The sequence below is a fragment of the Cervus canadensis genome, chromosome 16 (assembly GCF_019320065.1).
Source record: "Cervus canadensis isolate Bull #8, Minnesota chromosome 16, ASM1932006v1, whole genome shotgun sequence".
Taxonomy (NCBI): domain Eukaryota; kingdom Metazoa; phylum Chordata; class Mammalia; order Artiodactyla; family Cervidae; genus Cervus; species Cervus canadensis.
This window is the reverse complement of record NC_057401.1, coordinates 3,688,006-3,711,009: the sequence shown is the minus strand read 5'-3', so window position 1 is coordinate 3,711,009 and position 23,004 is coordinate 3,688,006. Positions and strand designations below refer to the sequence as shown.

Sequence of the window (23,004 nt, the reverse complement as noted above, 5' to 3'; positions counted from 1 at the left end):
TCTAGGTTGCTTCCATGTCCTGGCTATTGTAAATAGTGCTGCAGTAAACATTGGGTGCATGTATCTTTTTGAATTATGATTTTCTCTGGGTATATGCCCAAAAGTGGGATTTGCTGGGTCATATGGTAGTTCTGTTTTTAGTTTTTTTCAGGAACCTCCATATTGTTCTCCATAGTGACTATGAATTTAAGTCTTGGGATGTACTGGGAATGTAATATGAGGAGATGCAGTATAAACTGTAGCAAAGGAATACTCTGGTATAACTGGGCAAGTTTCTCAAGTCTCTTGTAGGGGCATTTGCAAGAATATAGTATTTCTTTTCTGTTGTTGACAGTACTTCTGAGCAGTTCAGTTAAATAAGATGAAAGTAAAGCTTGGGATTTTGTAATGGTGATAGCCACAGATGCAGTTTTAAAAGGATTAAATGACATCCAAGATAATATCCATTTTCCCATGAATCTAACCCAGAGGCAATACATTTTCTAGTAGTTTTTCTGTTACTTTGAGTATTATTTTCTTTATACGTTGATAGAATTAATGCTTAAGCTCCAGTTCTGCTTTATGGTTTTTGTGGCAAAATCTTGGATAAGCCAAAATATCATTATGGCTCTGTTGCACCCATTGTTGTGTTCTTATATGTTCTTAGAAGCATGAGTGCTTTGAGTACACTTGGAAACCTATTCAAGGAGAAGGACTTTGCAAATGAACACAATTTCAAGTGAAGTGTGTTTACCCATATTTTTGCCAGGCTCTTATAAACATTAAGCAAAGGAAACTTTTCAGATTGAAGAGGGGGACAATCTTGAATAAAGAGTTGTATGAACTGCTGATGTCTTTTCTCACGAAGCACTTAGTACTAATTTTGGAAATGGGCTTGGAACAGGTACCAACCTGCTTTTGGTAATTGGTATACGCTGATTAGGAAATAGTGTATTATTTGGGCACTTCAGTTCAGTGTCGACTTGCTATGCTGTCTTAGGCACTGGTTCACGCCTTTGAAACCTCATGGAAGCCCAAGACCTTAGAGATGGATTGATCATGTAGTTTTACTTTGTAGGTGAAAGTCTGAGACCAGCTTGAACATTTATTCTAGTAATTCTTAAAGCCATGAGGCAGTATAGTCCTGCTGCTGCTGCTGCTGCTACGTCACTTCAGTTGTGCCTGACTCTGTGCGACCCCATAGACGGTAGCTCTCCAGGCTTCTCTGTCCATGGGACTTTCCAGGCAAGAACACGAGTGGGTTGCCATTTCCTTCTCCAATGCATGAAAGTGAAAAGTGAAAGCGAAGTTGCTCAGTCATGTCCGACTCTTTGTGACCCCATGGACTGCAGCCCACCAGGCTCCTCCATCCATGGGACTTTCCAGGCAAGAGTACTGGAGTGGGGTGCCAATATAAACCTTGGAGTTTGTCTAGGTTTGAATCCCAGCTGTACCATTTAGCTGTATGATCTTTGGGATTTATTATTATTATTCATCTCACAGACACAGGTATAGTGTTTTATGTTCCAGAAACGGTTGTAATTGTGTGAGAAATATTACCCCAATAAATCTTCATAACAATCCTATGAGATATTATTACTGTAGTCTCCCTTATCCTCCCCCTGCCTAGGTTGTTTCTTCATGTTAAGATGGAGACTCCACTAGAGCTATTGAGAAGATTGAGAGGGACTGTATACAGAGGGCACGGTGCGCAGTGGCTGGACCGCGACAGTATGCATTCTCTGTTGACTATTATTTTTTCTGAGAAAAGCAACATTTTTGGCAAACTGCTACCTTCACCAGTAATGTAATGGTTAGAGTAGTAGGAATCCTTCCCTGCAGGGTTTTCTAAATGCTTATAGGAACTTTCCTTTTCCTGAAGAATTTTTGAGTTGGTCAAGTAAAGTCTCAGAGGATCTAATTCTCTCTCGACTCAATCAGCACCGTTAGGTGTCCTGTGTCTTTGGGGCTAAGTGAGGTCTGAATTAGCTTGGCGGGCTGTAGTCCACGGGGTGGCTAAGAGTCAGACATGACTGAGCAACTGAGCATGAACGTGTGAGATCCTAGTTGCCGTGGCTGCTCTACCAAATCCAAACCTGTATCCAAGGGATTATCAAAAGGTCAAAGGTCCTTTTTTTTTTTTAACTTTATTTCAGAATAACATCAAACATATGGAAAAGTTGCAGAAACAGTACAAAGAAGTTCTGATACTCTTCATTCTGGTTTCCCCAAATGTTAATATTTTATCACATCTGCTTTATTATATTTTCTTTATATGTATCTATTGTTGTTGTTGTTTGTTCACTAGGTTGTGTCTGACTCTTTGCACCCCATGGACTGTAGCCTGGCAGGTTTCCCAGGCAAGTATACTAGAGTGGGTTGCCATTTCTTTCTCCAGGGGTTGTTCCCAACCCAGGGATTGAAACCATGGCTCCTGCTTTGGCAGGCAGATTCTTTACCACTGAGCCACCAGGGAAGTCCTTTATATATACGTACATGTATGTAAATACTTAAATATTCTTGAGCCATTAGATAAAATTGCACACAATAAACCCTTTTACCCTGAAATACTTTAGTGTGTGTTTCCTAAGAATAAGCACTTTCTCTCACCTACCCACAATTCAGTAATCAAAATCAAGAAATGAATATTGATATAATATTAATATTTACAGTCTTTATTCAGATTTCATCATTGTCTTCATTAATATTCTGAGAAAATCATCTAGGATCATGCATTATGTTGTTATATCTCTTTAACCTGCTTTAATCTAGTACAGTTCTGGAGACTTTTTGTCTTTTGTGACCTTGGCATTTTGAAAAGTATATGCTAGTTATTTTGCAGAGTGTTCATCAGTTGCACTTTGTCTGATGTTTTCTCATGCATAGGTTCCTTCATGATTATGTAGTCTGGGCAAGCATACCACGAAAGTGAGATTGTGTCCTTAGTGTATTATGTCAAGAGTCATATAATGTCTTTTTTTCCTATTATTGGTGATGTTAACTTTAATCACGTATGGTGCCAAACCACGTTTCTTCCCTGCAAAGTTATTATTTTTTCCTCTGCAAATAATAAGTATTTAGTATGAAGATTGGTTCTATGTAAATCTTTTTTTTGTTATCAAACAGGCAGTAGTTTTAGCATCCATTGGTAGTTCTTGCCTGAAATAATTATGGTGATTCGCAAATGGTGATTTTTCTAATTTCACCATTTCTTTTATATTTATTGATCAGCATTTTAATGTAAGAAAGAGCTCTCTCATCTCAACTATTTGTTTGCTTATTTATATTGGTATGGATTCATGGTTTTCTGTGTTTTTTCCATGGGGGTATAATCTGTTGCTATTGTTATTTATGTTGATGCTCAAATCGTACCACATTGGCCAGTGGGAGCTCCTCTAAGCTGATCTCTGTGTTCTTTTGACATGACTTTGTTATTCTTTGAACACTTCTTTGTTTCTGGCATAACAATTTGTTCCACGTTCATATGATATTTTACCTGTCGGAGTCCTGAAATCAGCTAGGGACCCCTAGTTCCTTTTAGTGTAGAATGATATTCAGAAGTAAAAATCTAGACTCCAGGTGTGTTTGATGGTGTTGGAGTAACATTTCCTGTAGGTCATCTTAAGTGGAAAGAGCCTGGATACATATATCTCCTATATAGCCCTAAGCTATATAGAAGATATGGATATATATGATATATACATAAGTGAGTGAAAGTCTCAGTTGTGTCTGACTCTTTGTGACCCCATGGACTATACAGTCCATGGAATTCTCCAGGCCAGAGTACTGGAAGAAGTAGGGCCAGAAGGGAAAGAAGCCTTTCCGTTCTCCAGGAGATCTTCCCAACCCAGGGATCGAACCCAGGTCTACCACATTGCAGGTGGATTCTTTACCAGCTGAGCCATCAGGGCCATGCATCTATATATTTTTATATATTAAAAATGAGGTTCATACTGATAGCTCTCATTCAAGTCTAATAGTATTAATACAAGATTTATTCTAGATTTCGCCTGTTCATATATTTACAATTCTCTTTCTAAAAGTGAAGAAATGTGACACCTAATTTCCACAGTATATTTACTTATTTACTCAATCTGAGGATACACATAAAATCGTTTGGAATCACTAATTTATTTCATTGTGAAAAGAAAACTACTAACTCGAGTTCAGTATTCATTTACAGTTCTTTCTATCTGTAGCCTGAGGGTAAAATTACTAAAAAAAAAAATACTGTGTTCAAATGTTAGGTACATGCCCTTTTAATGTAGTTTGTTAATCCTTTGAAATACAGTTCATTTATTTCTAGTTGTGTTCTTTTTTAGTTTTCCCCCTTTTTGATTTTGTTTGCTTATTTGAGTATGTGTGATGGTAGTATTAGTCTCTCTGTCATGTCTGACCCTTTGAGACCCCATGGACTGTAGCCCACCAGGCTCCTCTGTCCATGGAATTCTCCAGGCAAAATACTGGAGTGGGTTGCCATGTCGTTCTCCAGGGGATCTTCCCAACCCAGAGATCAAGCCCAGGTCTCCTGCTTCGCAGGGAGAGTCTTCACTGTTTGCACCACCTGACAAGCTGTGTGATGGCAACACAGTTCTGAAGGTCAGAGCCAGGCAAAAAGGTCTGCTTAGAAGCGTAACCCTTACTCATTACTACCTCTCACCCATCCTTCCATCGTTTCCATTCCCTTCTCACCCACCCTCTGTAAGTAACCAGTATGACTGATTTCTGATTTATCCTTCTATTTTCTTTTGTACTAATGAGCTGAGCATACATGTCTGTCTGCTTTCCTTTCTTTTTCTGTTTGTAGGACTTCCTATGTATAGTGAGTATTTGGTTCTCCAGTAGGGATATTATACCTTTCAGTCTATTTTTTGGCCTTACAGTGACTCATCAACATGTACCTACTCAGAATACATCTGTATAAATACATAGTGATTATACATAACTTGATTTAGGTGTTGTGTTTGGTATATGGTTTCCCAGGTGACGCAGTTGGTAAAGAATCCATCAGCCAATTCAGGAGATATAAGAGAGGTGAGTTCAATCCCTGGGTTGGGAAGATCCCCTGGAATAGGAAATGGCAACCCACTCCAGTATTCTTGCCTGGGCGGTTCCATGGACAGAAGAGCCTGGCAGGCTACAGTCCCTGGGGTCGCAGAGTCAGACACAGATGAGCACTCGCGCTTGCACACCTTTGGAATACAGTCTCATTACTTTATAGTTCTACCATCTTGCACAGTGATAACTATGCTGTAAGATTTTTAATTTCTCGTAGAATTCCTTATTTGAAATAAGGCTAGTTTCTTTCCATTGTATATAGTGCAGATATTTAATGATTGTCATCATTGCAGATGTTTAAATGATGCTTTTGTACATTCTCTTATGTAGTTTACCATGACTGAAATAAAAAGTTTTAAGTTCCCAAAGAATAGTTAACTTTTTTTGCCTGGCTGTGTGATGAAGCCCCGGTACTTAGATGATCTCTGTCTCTCTCTCTCTCACAGCAGCGATAGAATGTCTTAGCTTGTCTTCTTGATCTTGGTGTGTGTGGGGGGGTGCTTTCAGTGTGTGCTTTCATTGAGTGTGATGTTAGCTGTGAGTTTTTCATAAAGACCCTTTATCATGTCATATAATTTACTCTTTATTCCTAGCTTTACATGTTTTTATCATGAAAGAGTGTTGGGTTTTGTCATGTCCTTTTTCTGCAGTCGTGGAGATGATTGTGTGGGGTTTTTTTCCTTTGTTTTATTAATATGGCATATTATTTTGATTTTCTTATGCTGAATCAGTCTTGCATTCCTGGGGTAAATCCCACTTGGTCTTGGTGCATAATCTTTTTAGTATACTGTTGGATTCAGTTTGCAAGAATTATATTGAGCATTTTTGCATTTATCTTCTCAAGAGATATTGGTCTGTAGTGTTTTTATATTTGTCTCATTTTGGTTAGGGAATGATGGCTTTATAGAATGAGTTAGAAAGTGTTCCTTCCTGTTCTATTTTTTTGGAAGCATTTGAGAGTTGGTGTTAATTCTTCTTTAAATGTTTGGTAAAATGCCCCAGTGAAGCCATCTGGTCCTGGGCTTTTCTTTGTTGGAAAGATTTTGCTTAATGATTCAATCTCTTGGTATAAGTCTGTTGGGAGTTTCTGTTTCTTCTTAAGCCAGTTTTAATAATTTTGTGTTTCTAGGAACTTGTTCATTTCACCTAGATTATTTAATTTGTTAGTGTACAACAATTAATAGTATTCTAATATTCTGTCTTTTTATTTCTGTAAGATCAGTAGTAATATTTGCTCTTTTTGCAAATAACAGAAGTTTCAAGTAACTTCTTTGAAGTTATTTGAAACTTCTGTTTTGTAAGAACAGAACAGAACAAAAAAGTCTAGCTAAATGTTTGTTGATTTTATCATCTTTTAAAAGGACTAGCATTTGGTTTTGTTAAATCTGTTTGCTGTCCTTTGTTTATCTCCACTCTCATCTTTATTTATACCTTCTTTCTGCTGGCTTTGGGTTTACTTTGCTTTTCTGTTTTTAGTTCCTTAAGGTGTAAACTTGGGTAACTGAGTAAGATCTGTCTTCTATTTTAATGCAGATGTTTAGAGTTCCAAATTTTCCTCTGAGCACTGCTTTTGCTGTATCCCATGAGTTTTTTATTTGTTTTTATTTTCATTTGTCTTAATATATTTTCTCATTTTATTTTTGGGGGCTTCCCTGGTGGCTCAGAGGTTAAAGCGTCTGTCTGCAATGCAGGAGACCTGGTTTCGGTCCCTGGGTTGGGAAGATCCCCTGGAGAAGGAAATGGCAACCCACTCCAGTATTCTTGCCTGGAGAATCCTATGGATGGAGGAGCCTGGTGGGCTACAGTCCACGGGGTCGCAAAGAGTCTTAATATATTTTCTCATTTTATTTTTGATTTCTTACTTGGTCCATTCGTTGTATAAGAGTGTGTTGTTTAATTTCCATTTACTTGTGGATGTTCCAGTTTTCTTTCTGTTATTAATTCCTCACTTTATTCCATTATGGTCAGAGAAGATATGTTGTATGATTTCATCTAAAGTTTACTGAGACTTGTTTTGTGGCCTAACTTGTTAGTCTGGGTGGAGTGTTCTATATATGTACAAGTGTTGAACAAATTGTGGTTAATCTGTATAGTTGATCCTCTGCATCTGTGACTTCTCCACATCTGTGGTTTCAGCCAGCCTCAGACCATATAGTAGTATTGAAAACCATCTGTGTGTATGTAGACCTGAGCAGTTCAAACCCATGTTATTCAAGGGTCAACTGTCTACCTGTATATTAGGTTTAATTAAGTGGTTTCTATTGTTGTTTAAGTCCTCTGATTCTGTATTCTGTCTAGATATGCTATCCATTATTGAAAATAGACTATTGAAGTTTCTATTATTGTAGAACTATTTCTTCCTTAGTTCTGTCAGTATTTCCTTCATATATTCTAGGGCTCTGTTGTTAGGTGCATATATGTGTTTAATTTGTTAGGTCTTCTCAGTGAATTGACCCATTTATTGGGTCAATTTATGTCCTTTGTCTCTAGTAAAAAGTTTTGTCTTAAAGTCTATTTTGTTTGATATAAATATAGCCATTCCACTTTTGATGACAGCTTGCTTGATACATCTTTTTCATCTTTTTGCTTTCAACTTAAATATGTTTTTTAATCTAAAATGACTCCTTTGTAGATAGCATGTAGTTGGATTGTGTATTTTGGTCCATTCTGCAAATTTTATCACTTTGATTGGAATACTTAATATTTATATTTAATGTAATTGTTAGTAATTTAGGATTTATACCTGCCATTTTGCTGTTTATTGCTATATGTCTTATTCCTTTTTAACTTTCATTCTTCCATTAGTGCCTTCTTTTGTCTTAGATATTTTCTAGTGTATCATTTTAATTCTTTTTTCATTTTTTTACTATATATTTTTGAGTCATTTTCCTAATGGTTGCTCTGGGGATTATAATTAATATCTTAATTTATAATATTTCAGTTCTAATTGAAACTAACTTGATTTCAGTAGCATATAAAAATGCTACTTATACAGCTCCATTCCCTCCCTCCCTTCTTTGGACTGTTATTAATATACAAATCACATCTTTAAGCATTGCAGGCTCATCAACACAAATTTTTAATTATTTTTTATGCATTTGTCTTTAAAATCAAATGGGAGGAAGCAGAGTTACAAAGAAATAGTATACATATGCTGCCTTTTACATGGACTTGTGTAATGTTACTGATGGTCTTTATTTCTTAATGTATATTCACATTATTGTCTAGTGTCCTTTATTTAATACCCGAAGACTCCCTATAGAATTTTTTGCAGAGCTGGTGTTGCCAACAAGTCCTTTCAGGTTTTGTTTACCTGGGAATATTTTATTTTCTCTTTAATTTTCAAAGGATATTCTTTTCTGGATATAGAATTCTTGGTTGACACACTCTTCCTTTCATTAGTTTGTCTGTGTTGTCCCACTGCCTTCTGTTCTCCATGTCTTCTGATGGGAAATCAGCTGGTAAACTTTTTGAGGGTGCCTTGTGTATCTTGAGTTGCTTCTGGTTCTTTCAAGATTCTTAATCTTTGACTTTCGACAGCTTGATTATGCTGTGTCTAGGTAGTGATCTCTGAGCTTGTTGAGCCTCTCCCGTGTGTAGATTGGTTTTTCATCGAACAAGTTCTCAGCCATTCCTTCTTTCAGTGCTGTCTCCTTTCTCCCTTCTAGGGCTCTCATTTTGTGTATATTGGTGACCGTGATGTTGCCCACCTGAGGCGCTGTTCATTTTCGTTCATGTTCCTCAGACTAGGTCATCTCAGTTGACCTGTCTTAAAGTTCACTGATTCTTCCTTCTGCCTGTTCAGATATACTATTGAGGCTTTCTAGTGAATTTTTCATTTGTTTTTTCAATTCTATAATTTTAAAAATAATTTCTTTTTATTGGAACATAATTGGAACAATATTGGAACATTGCTTTAGTTCTTTACTAAAGAACTATATTTAAACTATCTGATTTAAAATCTTTGCCTAGTAAGTCCAATGTCTGGGTGTCCTCAGTGACAGTTTCTATTTGCTTTTTTCCCCGTTGTGTGTGGGCCGTACTTTCTTGTTTGTTTGCATGCCTAATAAATTTTGGACATTTACTATTTGGCAACACTGGAAATCAGAGTCTCCCTTCTCCCTTAGGGTTTATTATTGTTGTTGCTTTTTGTTTACTAACTTTCCTGAACTTATTCTGTAAAGTTTATGTTCTCTGTTAGGTGTAGCCACTGAAATGAGCTTAGTGGTGAGCTAATGAGTGCACAGATTTCCTTAATAGTCTAGAACAAGTAAGTCTCTTGTTCTTTGCTAAGTGGCTCTGTGTTCGTATTAGGGCTTACTTTCAAAACTCAGGCAGTTTCCTTAAACTCCTATTTCCCATGTGCTCAAAGCCTCAATATCAGTCAGGAGTGAGAGCTGAGGGCCGTCTCAGACATTTCCTGGACATGTGCTCAGCCCTATATGTACACAGTTATATGCGTGTATGTACCCTTTTAGATTCACAGTAAGATGTCAGTTTTTCTGGACATCTCATTCCCCAGCTTTGATTAGTTTCTTGTTCCAAATTCTTCACTGCCCCATGCAAGTTCACTTTTAGGCAATTGCTGCTGATTGTTTTTGACAAATGCGCCCAGGAAAAGGCTGTTCACACAGGGTTATCGCTTATGTCAGGTCAAATAAGGACAAGAACTTTCAGATAGGCCAAGAAATGACACTTCTCTACCAACGGGGCTTTTAACGCATGCCAACCCTGTTTTGACCCCTCCTGTGGCTGCTGAGCTGGTGGCTTTCATTGTAATTGCTATCTGTTGGTTTTCAAGGCTACCCCTGAGCTGGGGAGAAGGGGGATGGGTAGAGTGCATGCTAAAACACCACATACAGTAGCTGTTTTCCTTGAATAAGAAAGAATAAATGTTCCCTGGATTGTTCCAAGTCTTTGGTTAATTTCCAGAGTACTTAAGTTTGAGTTTTTGCCAATGTTCTCATTGCGTTAATGGAGAAGAAGATTTTTGGAAGTCCTTACTCTGCCTTTTCCGATGATATCACCCATAAGGAGATAGGAATAATAATTTTAAATGTCTTTTATTTTTATCCATGTAGTTATCCATTTCTGGTGCTCTCTGTTCCTTTATGTAGATTCAGGTTTCCATCTGTTATCATGTTATTTCTGCCCAAAGACTTTTTAATGTTTCCTTTAGTACAGGTATGTAGATGATGAATTCTTTGAGCCCTGTTATGACTGTTATGGTCTTTATGTCATCTCTGTGTCTATGATACTTTTGGTTTTGTTGATAGTTGATAATTTTCTTATATTTGTCTGGTTTTGTTATAGGTGCAGTTTAGATCTCATAAATTTGAGTGTGTTCCCTTCTGTTTTTAAAATAAATTATTTATTTTATTTTTGGCTGCTCTGGATATTGGTTACCGGGTGTGGGCTTCTCATTGCAGTGGCTTCTCCTATGGCTGCGCACAGGCCCCAGGCTCCTGAGCTTCAGTAGTTGCAGCGTGCAGACTCAGCGGTTGCAGTGTATGGGCTCTAGGACGCACAGGCTTCAGTAGTTGTGGTACACGGGCTTAGTGTTCCATGGCATGTCAAACCTTCCCAGACCAGGGATCAAACCTGTGTCCCCTGCATTGGCAAGTGGATTCTCATCCACTGTACCACTAGGGAAATCGTCCTGAGCTCTTTTGTTTTCTGAAAGTTATTTTGAATAATTAGTATTATCTCTTCCTTGTATATTGGTAGAATTCAGTAATGAAACCATTTGAACCTGAAAATTTCTTTGTTGGGGTTTTTTAAAGACAAATAAATGTAGTATCTTTATTATATAGACAATATATAGAGAGCTAATAGGAAAAGGAGTATGTCAAGGCTGTATATTGTCACCCTGCTTATTTAATTTATATGCAGAGTACATCAGGAAAAACACTGGGCTGGAGGAAGCACAAGCTGGAATCAAGATTGCTGGGAGAAATATCAATAACCTCAGATATGCAGATGACACCACCCTTATGGCAGAAAGTGAAGAGGAACTAAAAAGCCTGTTGATGAAAGTGAAAGAGGAGAGTGAAAAAGTTGGCTTAAATCTCAACATTTAGAAAACTAAGATCATGGCATCCGGTCCTATCACATCATGGGAAATAGATGGGGAAAGAGTGGAAACAGTGGCTAATTTTATTTTTCTGGGCTCCAAAATCACTGTGGATGGTGATTGAGCCATGAAATTAAAAGATGCTTACTCCTTGGAAGGAAAGTTATGACCAACCTAAACAGCATATTAAAAAGCAGAGACATTACTTTGTCCACAAAGGTCCGTCTAGTCAAGGCTATGGTTTTTCCAGTGGTCATGTATAGATGTGAGAGTTGGATTGAAAGAAAGCTGAGCGCCGAAGAATTGATGCTTTTGAACTGTGGTGTTGGAGAAGACTCTTGAGAGTCCCTTGGACTGCAAGGAGATCCAACCAGTCCATCCTAAAGGAGATCAGTCCTGGGTGTTCATTGGAAGGACTGATGTTGAAGCTGAAACTCCAATACTTTGGCCACCTGATGTGGAGAGCTGACTCATTGGAAAAGACCCTGATTATGGGAAAGATTGAGGGCCGTAGGAGAAGGGGAAGACAGAGGATGAGATGGTTGGATGGCATCACTGACTCAATGGACATGGGTTAGGGTGGACTCCGGGAGTTGGTGATGGATAGGAGGCCTGGTGTGCTGCGGTTCATGGGGTCGCAAAGAGTCGGACATGACTGAGTGACTGAACTGAACTGAACTGAACCAAGTTATCCTTTTCTTCATGAATGGATATTCCTTTATTATCCCTTTAATGTCTGCTGAGTCTCTAGTGATATGACCTCTTTCATTCCTGATGTTGGTCTTCTTTTTTTCTTGATCAGCCTAAGAGGTTTGTCAGTTTAATATTTTTAAAGAACCAGATTTTGCTTTTATGATTTTCTTTATTTTCTGTTTTCAGTTTCTTTGGTTTCTGCTTTTTATTTTTTTCTTTCTTAAAGTTAGTTTAATTTGTTCTTTTTATTTTTTTTTTCTTTTAGTTTTTGTTGTTCTTTTAGTCTTAAGGTGGAAGCCTGCTTCATTGATTTGAGACTTTTCTAATAGAAACATGTTAATGCTCTTAAGTTTTCGTCGAAGCAGTATGTTTTAGCAGCATCGTAAAGTTTTGATGTATTTTCATTTTCACTCTGTTGAAATTATTTTCTAATTTCCCTTTGACTCATGACTTATGTGTATCATTTAATTTCTAGTTAGTTGGGGATTTTTCCAGCTATCTTCATGTTACTGATTTCTAATTTAATTTCATTGCAGTTATAGAAAACACTTTGTATGACTTCTGCTCTTTTAAGCTTTGTGTGTTCTGTGTTGGTGAATGGTCTGTATATGTGCTTGACAAGAATGTATGTTCTCTCTTTGTTGGGTGGGACGTCCTATAATGTCATTTAAGTCCAGTTTGTTGGTAATGTTTAGGTCTCCCGTGTTCTTACTGATTTTCTGGCTCCTTGGTCTATCTGTTACTAATAGAAAACTGTTAATGTGTTTAAGTGTGATTGTAGTATGATCTGTCTCCTTTAATTCAGTTTTTTCTTCATGTACTTTGAAGTCCTGTTGTTAGGTACATACACATTTATTGCTGTATTTTCCTGGTAAATTGACTCTCATTATTATTTAATGTTCTTTTAAATATTATTGCTCAGTTATTAACTTTTTGTCCTAAATAAGCACTAACCCATAGATGAAAATTTAAGAAAATAACTGTTCAGTACTTCTGTTGCTTTTGAGTTTTGTAGATGGTCCCAGCCAGGTTCGGTGCTCAAGGATAGTCATTGGAATCAGAACATGGGAATGTATAAGAGGACTAGGCCTGTATCTGAAAGCCTTACCTAAGTAGAACTCTGAAACTGGGGTGCAAGAATTCAGCTTTGAGGAGCAAGAATTCAGCTTCTGAATTATATACTTAATATCTTAAACATATAATTCCTGTATCTTTTATTAAAATCAAATATGGGGAACTTCAACAGTTGTGTGAACATAATGAGGAGTATCCAAAAGGTGTGATATCAGGCTGAGAACTGAAGTGCCTGATATAGTGCATTCATGTCTTTCTGTTTTTCAGGGTTTGTGTTTTGTCCCCTGAATTTTTATTGTGAATATATTCAAACATGAAAAAATAGTATAATGAATGCACATATACTCCCCATGTAAATTTAGTGCTTCTTGCTATATACACATTTTTCTGTTTTGTATGTGTGTATACATGTGTGTATATGTATAGACATGCACACCCTCCATTTTAATAGCTGAACCAGTTGAAAGTTGTAGGCATCGTAACACTTTTAACACTTCTGAAAACTTCATCATACCTCTACTTTATGAATAAGACTATTTTCCTGTGTCATTATAATATTATTATCATTCCTAAGAAAATTTGAAAGTAATTTCTTAATGACATCTATTATCTAGCCTTATTTAGATTTATCTAGTTGTCCCATATTGTCTTTTATAGCTTTTTTCCATACTAGGTTCCAACCAAACTTCATATTTTGTCTCATTTGGTGTAGACCAGTGGTTCTCAACAGGGACAGTTTTACCCTCCAGGAAATGTTTGGCAGTGTCTGAAGATGTTTTAACTTACTGTGTTAGTCTTTACATTTCCTATAAATGAGAAGTTAGTTTAGAAGTTTAATTAGATTCAAGTTATACATTTTGGAAAAGAATCCTTCATCTTTGTATACTTCATATTGCAGCATCTCAGAAAGCTAGTTAAGTTTGGTCACTTGGTTAAGGTAATGAACGTCAGGTATCTACTGTCTGATTTCTTTTTAGCAGTTCACAATATTGGTGATGGTCCTCTCACACCTTGTATATCCTGCCATGATGATGTAGCATATTTAGTAATAATCCTTACCTGATGTAAAGAATGATTCTTTTAAATATGTCATTCTTTTCTTTATTACCAGCATTCTTCAGTAAGAAAGAGCCTTTCTCCTATTATTTTTCCCTTTTTGTGTTAGTATTTTTCTCTTTTTCTGTTATTTTTCCCTTTTAGTATTAGTATTAGAATTTTTATTTATTCAATATTTTAAAAATTATTTAATTTTTGGGCTGTGTCAAAAAAAATGCAAGATCTTAGTTCCCCAACTAGGGATTGAACCTGTGTCCTCCAGTGGAAGTGGGGGCAGGGGGATGGGTCTTAACCACTAGACCGCCAGGGAAGTCCCTGATTTAGTATTTTAAAGTCTATTTCAGTCATTCTGAAAACTATTTAGTTTTTTTTTGCCTGCACTGGGTCTTTATGTGGCATTCATTGTGGCATTCACCAGGTCTGATTGTGGCATTGTGGTCTTCATTGTGGCATCTGTCTTAGTTGTGGAATGTGAAACTCTTAGTTGCGGCATGTAGGATCTAGTTCCCTGACCAGGGATCGAATCTGGGCCCTCTGCATTGGGAGTGCCGTCTTAGCCTCTGGATCACCAGGGAAGTCCTGCAGTCATTATTCTTGATGCTCCAAAACTGATGCAGATGTTGTCTCCTTCAGACCCTCTCCTCTGTGCCTTTGACATGATCTCATTAATATACTAGTTTTTTTAGTACTTTCTTGCCTTCTTAACAGCCAGCTGTCCCAGTTTTGCTTTAAATTTTCCCATCTCTGGCCATGGAACTAGCCATTTCTCTAAATAGCCCTAGGGCCTTTTTAGTGGGGAATGGTGTTTAAAACTAAGATCTGGGAGCTAGGTATGCTCATTGCTACTGGGTTGTCATTGTTTTTAAGTCCCTTTAGTCAACAGAACTATAAAATACTTTTTATTGTTAAATTATAAGTTCTTATTGGTATTTCCAATTCAAAATTAACTTTTTTTCTTTTTATTTTGTATTTTATTTTCTCTTTAATAAAAAATCTTGCTTTCTATTGATAATAATATTGTTCCTTACTTGCTTCATCCTACAGTAAACATCATATGTTTTAGAATTATAGTAATTGGTATTCTTCATTAAGTCTTAGTTTATTTTAGTCTCTAGAATAAAGTTTAAGATGTCTTGGGGATTCTCTGGTGGTCCAAGGACTGGGACTCTGGGCTTTCCCTGACATGGGCCAGTCCTTGGTCGGGAAACTAAGACTCCACAAGCTGCATGGCATGACACCCCCCAAAAGGTTTAAGACGTCTTTGTGGTGTGTCTTTGGTTCCTTAGGATTTGTCCCACCAAAGATGTATGGTCAGGGTGTCATGTTCAAAATTAGCTTGAAATCACTGTATTCTTTGTATGGTACTTTAAACACATGATACAGTTAGATTAATTTCTCTGTTCAGTGTTTGGGTTTGCTGCTGCTATTTTTGGTTTGCTTTTTGTTTTGTGAATGTAACATACTTACAATTTTTCAAAAGTCAATCTACACAGAGTCTTGCTCTTATCTCTGTTGCTTCTGCCCTGTAGCTCCATGGCCGTTTTTGTTAGTTTCCGGCTTATCCTTTCAGTGTGTGTGATTTTTTGGTTTGTTTTATACACACACACACACATGTATTTTCTAAACAAAATGTGTATATGTACTGTTCTGTGTCTTGCCTTTTCTTATATATTCTAGAGATCTCTCCATTTGAGTGCATAGGGCTTCTCCTCTTTCTGTACAGTTGCATTGTACTTCATTGTGTGGGTGTATGATAGTACATCCGTTAGGTTGTTTCTGATACAAATAAGCCTGTAGGAAATAACCTTTTATGTTTCATATTGATGGAAGTATATCTTGAAAGTAGAATCCTAAAACCAGGGTTGCTGGCTCAATGAGTGAATGAATAAGGGATTTTGTTAGATGTTGTCAGAGTCCCCCTCCATCTAGGAATCCTTTAGGTGATAATCCTATGGGATCTTAGACTCTTAGCATGTGTAGAAGCATATCTATTTCTGCACAACTCAGTAGCATAATGTGTTGTCAGATTCCTGATTATTTCCTAAGAGCCAGAGAAATAATTCTAGCATAGTTTTCACTTTGCTTTCTCTTATATCTGACGCTTGGGGGGCTTCCCTGGTAGCTCAGCTAGTAAAGAATCTGTCTGCAATGCAAGAGATCCTGGTTCGATTCCTGGGTCAGGAAGATCCCCTGGAGAAGGGATAGGCTACCCACTCCAGTATTCTTGGGCTTCCCTGGTGGTAAAGTCTGCCCACAGTTCAGGAGCCCTGGGTTCAAGCCCTGGGTTGGGGAGATCCCCTGGAGGAGGGTATGGCAACCCACTCCAGTATTCTTGCCTGGAGAATCCCATGGACAGAGGAGCCTGGCGGGCTCTAGTCCATGGGATCGCAAAGAGTTGGACTCGACTGAGCGGCTAAGCACACAGCATAACTGAGGTTAGAAATGTTTTCATATGTCATTTCCTATTTTCCTTTCAAATATAAGGTCACATCTGTTGCCCATTTTTCTGTCACAGAGTTTCCCCTTTTTTCCTTCATTTTTAAGAGTTTTAACTATGAGGAAAATCAGCCTTTTGTGACAGAAAGTTGCAGATATTTTCTCTAGGCTTGTCATTTGTGTATTGACTCTTCCTGCCCCCATGCAAAAATTTATATAAGATTAAATTTATCGGTCTTTTTTCATTTCTTTTGGAAAGCATTCACTATTCCTAGGTTATAGAGAAACTTATCTGTATTTTCTTCTACTACTTGTATTAATTTTTACATGTAGACCTTTTACATGTAGATTCCTGTGGAGTTTATTTTGGTGTGCAATTTAAATTATTGACCCAATTTTATCTTTTTGTAAATAGTTGTCCAGCTCTGACACTATTTCTTAAAATTCCCATTTTTCTCCAATGGTTTAAGATAAAATATTTATCATGTAGTAAATATCCATTGCATACATGGTTTTTTTGAACTTTATTCTGTTCCGTTGATCTAAATAGTCATGTGCTTTACATGCTTCTAATTGTAATGCTTTTATAGTGTGCTTTATATTTACAGGACTAGCTCACTTATGTTTATTTTTCAGGATTCTTTTAACTGTTCCTCCTTGTTTGTTTTTCCATATGTATTTTAGAATCAATTCATCTAGCATCAGAAAAAGTTTTTTAAAAAATATTTTCACTGGAATTGTATTAAATGTGGATATTAACTTTAGAAGAATTGATATCTTTATAATGTTGATGTCCAAGTACAAGAGATTGTTTTCATTGTTTCGAGTCTACTTTTATCTTTCAGTAGTTTTAAAAGTTTTCCTGAGGTGTTGCATTCCAAGTATTATATCTTTTATGTTTCTGTTATAAACAAGACCTTTTCATCCATTGCATCTCCTAGCTGGACATTTTATGTATATAAGAAGGCCTGCATTTTATGTCCTGCTACCATGTTAATTTCTATTTCATTTTAGCACCAACTTGCTCGTATTTTCCAGTCATACCATCATATCATCTGCAGTTAGAGATGGTTCTCTTCCATTCTGGCCCTGACGCTTCTGACTGGTTTACTTTGCCCGATTGTGCTGGCCAGCACGTCAATGCAGTGTTAGATGGTAGTGGGCATCGTGTGTGCTCCCCTCCCCCAAGCTGTCCATGAAGTGAGGGGAGAGAAGGCCCCTGCCTTCCGAAGAGTGTAATGCTGGATGAGGCCACCCCCCTCCCCAAGTAGAATGAACCATCTGAAAGTTTCAGTAGTATGTAGAAGGTGCAGTGTGCTGGTGTTAGGTGAGCATATCCTTTCCCCAACTTTGTGTAATGTTGCCCTTTTTTAAAGGGCTGTGTGTGTGAGAGGGAGAGATTTAATTGTATGCTTTTACAACATCTTTAATGATTCATTTAAAAAGTCCTTGGGTCTAATGCAACCACAAGGGCCTTTTTAGAGAGGTTGTGAGAAGAGTTGGAGACAAAGAGAGACTGGAAGATGTTATGTTGATGGAGAAAGAGACCACGAGCCATTGAATGTGGTGGCTTGAAAAAACTGGGAGAGATGAGTGAATGATCTCTACTCAAGACTTTCAGGAAGAACACAGCTCTGGCACCATATTAATTTTAGCTTGTAAGACCCATTCATGGTTTTGATCCATAGAACTGTAAGTAATAAATTTGTCTTGTTTTAAAAAAAAAGAAAAAATAAAAAGTCCTTGAAACATTATGTTGCGGTTAGGCTTTCCTGTGGGCTCCCCGGTGGCTCTCTGGTAAAGAATCTGCCTGCAATGCGAACGACCTGGGTTCCATCCCTGGGTTGGGAAGATCCCCTGGAGAAGGGAAAGGCTGCCCACTCCAGGATTCTGGCCTGGAGAACTCCATGGACCATATATAGTCCATGGGGTCGCAAAGAGTCGGACACGACTGAGCAGCTTTCACTACACTAGACTTTCCTGTTGCCTATTTGTATGCTCAGGCTATTATTGTAAGTAGACTTACACTCTGAGAAACAGTGCAGAGAAGTCTATATGATTGATAGACTTTTCTATTTTTTGATTGATAAATCAAAAATTATGTTGATTTTTCCCCCCTCAATAAAGGTAGCTCAAACATTAGAAATTATCATATATGCTTTTAAAATTATGCTCCAGATGCTTAATTTTTATAAACTTTAGGATAGAAACATACTCAAAGTTCTCATTTGTATTTATTGTAAAATTGCAACATAGAAAGTGGTGTATCTGACTTACTTAAGTATGCATACATGTGATCTTTGGTGCCTGATCTTGTATAGATGCTGAGTCCTTTGTAAATTGAAACTGACAGACCAGCAAACCGTGCTGCCTCTTCCCCTGTGGGATTCTCCTTTGGAGAGCTGGAGTTTCTTGGTTAGCTTTTCCTTTGTCCTACCAGAGCCATTTCATTGGTCATAGTGAAGCTTGGAAAAGATGGATGCACGGTACTAGAAAAACAACTTGACACATGCTTTATTTTGAGTGAACCTTCATAATTGATTTGGTACTTCTGTAAAAGCAAGCATACTCGTCAGCTCTGGTAAGACATGGGGTGCTGTAATGAAAAGAGAGCTCTGGCCTTTGAATCTAGTCATCTGGATTCTAGTCTTAGCTCTTTTTGACTCTCAGCAGTGTTATTTATCCTTGTTAGGTTTTCTGTCAAATATTAATAGTAACCTTGACTTACACCATCTGAGATCTCTTCCACCTCTAAATCCTCAAGACAGTAGAGCAGATATGGGTATGATGTTGACTATTGGCATGTTGATGCTCTTATTTTAGGCATTTTAAGCCCCATATCCCTATTTTTATTTTAGCAGTTAGTTGCTTTAGGGAATATATGTGTGTGTGTGTGTATATATAGAGTATTCTAAATTTAAATGAAAATAAAATATTTTACAACTGTCCTCTTAGGCTAGCACAGTCTGTTACAGAAGGGTCTGTAGGATCTATTCTTAATTTTTGAAGTGAGGGGAAAATTTCCTTTTCATTTTCATGATGTTAAGACTCTAATCAATCTAAAATAGGTACATTATCCTAATTGTATTCCATGCTGCTTTAAAGTTTTCAGAATTCTTTTAAGCAACATTTTTCCCTTTGATGGTGATCTTTTTAAATATTCAGTTTTTTTCCTTCAGGCTGTTGTGCTAGGAAAACTGATTCTTTAAGTTTATAGTCTCTTAAAGCTATTATTTCTTGAGTCGTATCTTGATACCTACAGTATCTGTGCTTTATGGCCTCTCCTTCCTTTATTTGAAGAGTCCCAATATTAAATCAGTTTTCAGAGAGGAACCAAAAGCAGGCAGACAATTATAAACATATTTCACTCTGGATGTCATTGTTTTTTGCCAATAAAGTGTGCAAATGAGTTGCAAAATGCATTCAGTTGTGGGGTAGAAATATTTAAGATTATATTGCTATTTATCTCTGAGAAGCAAATCTTTCTTGGGTTTTTTACATGTTAGATCTATTTATTTGTCACATTGTGGGAAGAAATGTTGAAAGGTTGCAAGGAAAGATAAGGAGTAGTAGATGAACGTGGTCAAGAGGCTGCTGAGAAAGTGAGTTTTGAAAGTAAATGTGCAATGATAGGGAAAAAAGGATGTTTCCTAAAATAACCTAGATTTTTAAAAAATTAGATTTCTTTATTAATCTTTGGTATCTTGTATGTTAAACCATGGGATTACATAAACTTAGTATCATTGGTTGCCTACAATTTAAAGGTTTAGAAACCAAGATTTGGGGAATAAGTTGTTTCCTGTCTCTAAATGTATTGTTGGAGCGTATTACTTAGTTCTAGATACTGTAATTGATACTGAGCATCTCTCTTGGCATCAGGAATTTGAAGTTGTGGGAAACAAGGTAAATATGAAAGGTTCAGAGTACAAAATATAATCTAATTGAATATATATATTTTATGTCTTATTTCTTAATAATTGAAAATGGTTGACTTGGTGTAAACATAGTTACTTAGTTGCTGTGTCTGTGTTATAAGTGGACAGGCAGATAGGCAGATATCCTTTATTACTTATGTTTGAGATATAGGAAAAGCAGAGACCTAGATGGAAATAAAAGTAAACTTTACTTATATGTCACAAGCATTTATTTTCTCTGATTTACTTTTGCCTAAAGTAATTACTTTTAAACTGTTGACAGCATAGATTTGAAAATGCATTTACAACAGTGATTATCCCTAAGCAGCATAATGTATCATCTGTCCTTTTTATTTGACTTTATTCATATGTCTTCTATAGATAGGGGGAGGTAAAATAAAGCCCTATATTTGTAAGGAAGGCATTTTACTTTTTTTTGCAAACTCTTTTCCTCCTTTATTACAAGATAGTTTTTCTGTTGAGTTCTTCTCTTTGAGGGCCTTTTCATTTCCTTCGTTTAAGTACTGAGATTGTGGAGGTTTTTTGTTTTACCTTTGCCTTGCTATTCTCTCACAGTGATAAGAATTATACCAACTTTCCCTCTGGTACATTTAATATATATGATATTAGAGAGTTCTCTGGAACTACTCATGTAGACATGAAATTTTACTCGAATAAGTATTTATTTGAGCATTGAGTTAGATGTCTATGATGCCCTGTCTTCCACTCTCTGCTCAGTAAACTAATAGTGTTGTCTCTAAACTGTTTCTGACTCATCTAAAGGTTAATGTAGCAGAAAATAAAATTTATCTTCAATTTTACCTTGTTGGTGGAATCATTCGGGGGTTGAATGTAATTATCTGACATATTCTGAACACCTTTTGGGGAATAGTGCTTAATCTATATTTATTATTGAGAAGATACAGGGAAAAGTCAATAGTATAGATTATGTTTCTCACATTTGAACCTGATATGAACACCTGATATAACATATATAGTGTTATCCTTAGTGGACACTCAGTAAATACTCATTCATTAAGTAAGGAAATGGGTTCTGTATTCAGCTCTGCCACTTAATAGACAGTTTTCCTTCTTCTGTATACACTCTTTTAGAACTCAACTGGTTTGCATCTCACTAAGACAAATTAGAGGGCCAAATAATACAATGGGTCAAAATACTGAGTGTTTTCATATATATGGAACCTAAAGAGATAGCACTGATGAATTTACTCTCAGGGCGGCAAAGGAAAAACAGACATCGAGAACAGACCTATAGACATGGGGGTAGAAGAGGAGGGAGAAGGGGAGATGAATGGAGAGTTAACATAGAAATTTACAATACCGCATGTGCAACAGATAGCCGGTGGGGATTTGCTGCCTGACTCAGGGAAGTCAAGCAGGGCCTCTGTGACAGGGTGGGGTGGGGAGGGAGGGGGCATGGGAGTACCTATGGCTGATTCTTGTTGATGTATGACAGGAAACCACAACATTCTGTAAAGCAATTAAGCTTCAATTAAAAAATTAAAAACGAAAACACTGAGTGTTTTAAAGAAAAACAGCTGGCACTGGCATGGTGTGCTACTCCGAAGTGGGGAGGACGAGACCTGATACAGAGATGCTGCTTTGGGATAAAATGGCTAGATTGGGTGAAGAGAGATCATGATTTAATCCAAGTGTCAAACCAGAGACATTTTGCAGCAAGAAATGGTTCTGTCATCTGGGAATATAGACTGGTATAGGACGTAGAGATTGCCTAGGGGCTAGAGTCATTTTATTTCTTTTATGAATAACCCAAATATCATTTGGCCCTGGGCCAGTGAGGGAGTGGTTAATTTCTGGGATTCTTTAGAATCATTTTGAGAGTAATTTCTTTTAATTATTAGTCTTCCTGTAATTAAATATAGAACATCGAATTTTGACATACACCCTCTGCTTCCCACCCACTCTGTCATTTATTTCAAACCCACTCTTACCCAATACTCCATGGAGCCTCAGCTTTCTTTTTACCTGCTCTTCCGTCTGTTTAAGAACTCACCTATGGCACTGTGTAAGATAAGTGTCTCTGTATGTCAGTTTGCGACCAGTGATCATATGCCAGGTAAGTGTCTGGGTGTAAAGAAGCTGCTTCAGACTCACTCTAGCATTACGGTAGCACTGCTGCTTTTCTCTAAGGAGCCATGCTGCCCCTGAGAGCAAAAAAAGGAGTGGACTCTCACCCTCTTTTTTCTTCTCCTCTTGAAACTGGAGTGTTGTAGTTCTCCTTGTAGTTGGAAGTTTCTCCCTTGACGCAGTATCAAGGGTCGCTGGTTCAGTTCTCGTCCCTCCAGAAAGTAAAGCACTACCCACCTCTCTCCCTCATCCCTTTCTAAATCAGCTTCAGTATTTGAGTTACAGAGGAAGGTGTTCACAGTTCCTAGACTCAAGTCCAGAACAGGTTGCTAGAGGAAGCTTTTCTGGGGTCAGGTGTCCTTGTGGGCCTCATGGTCCGGCTGCTCTTCCCTGGACACCATAGAGCAGTCTCTCCGTCTGCGAGATCTCTCAGTTCCTGCTCTTGGGCCTCATGTGGCCCTGAGATTCAGGCCACTGCAGTCATTTGGCTTCTCCTAGAATCTCACCCTCTTTCATGGCATCCTTCAACTGTTTATTTTTCTATTTTAACTTTTAAATGTTTTTTGGTACACCACGTCTTAGTCGCTGCACACGGGGTCTTTTAAGTTGCCA

General features: G+C 37.4%; 1 protein-coding gene across 1 annotated transcript in view; it reads left to right on the top strand.

Moving 5' to 3' along the window:
- The window catches only part of UBTD2 (ubiquitin domain containing 2), a 58,960-nt gene that overhangs the window by 19,827 nt on the left and 16,129 nt on the right, over window positions 1–23,004 (top strand). The gene's annotated exons all lie outside the window — the stretch shown is intronic.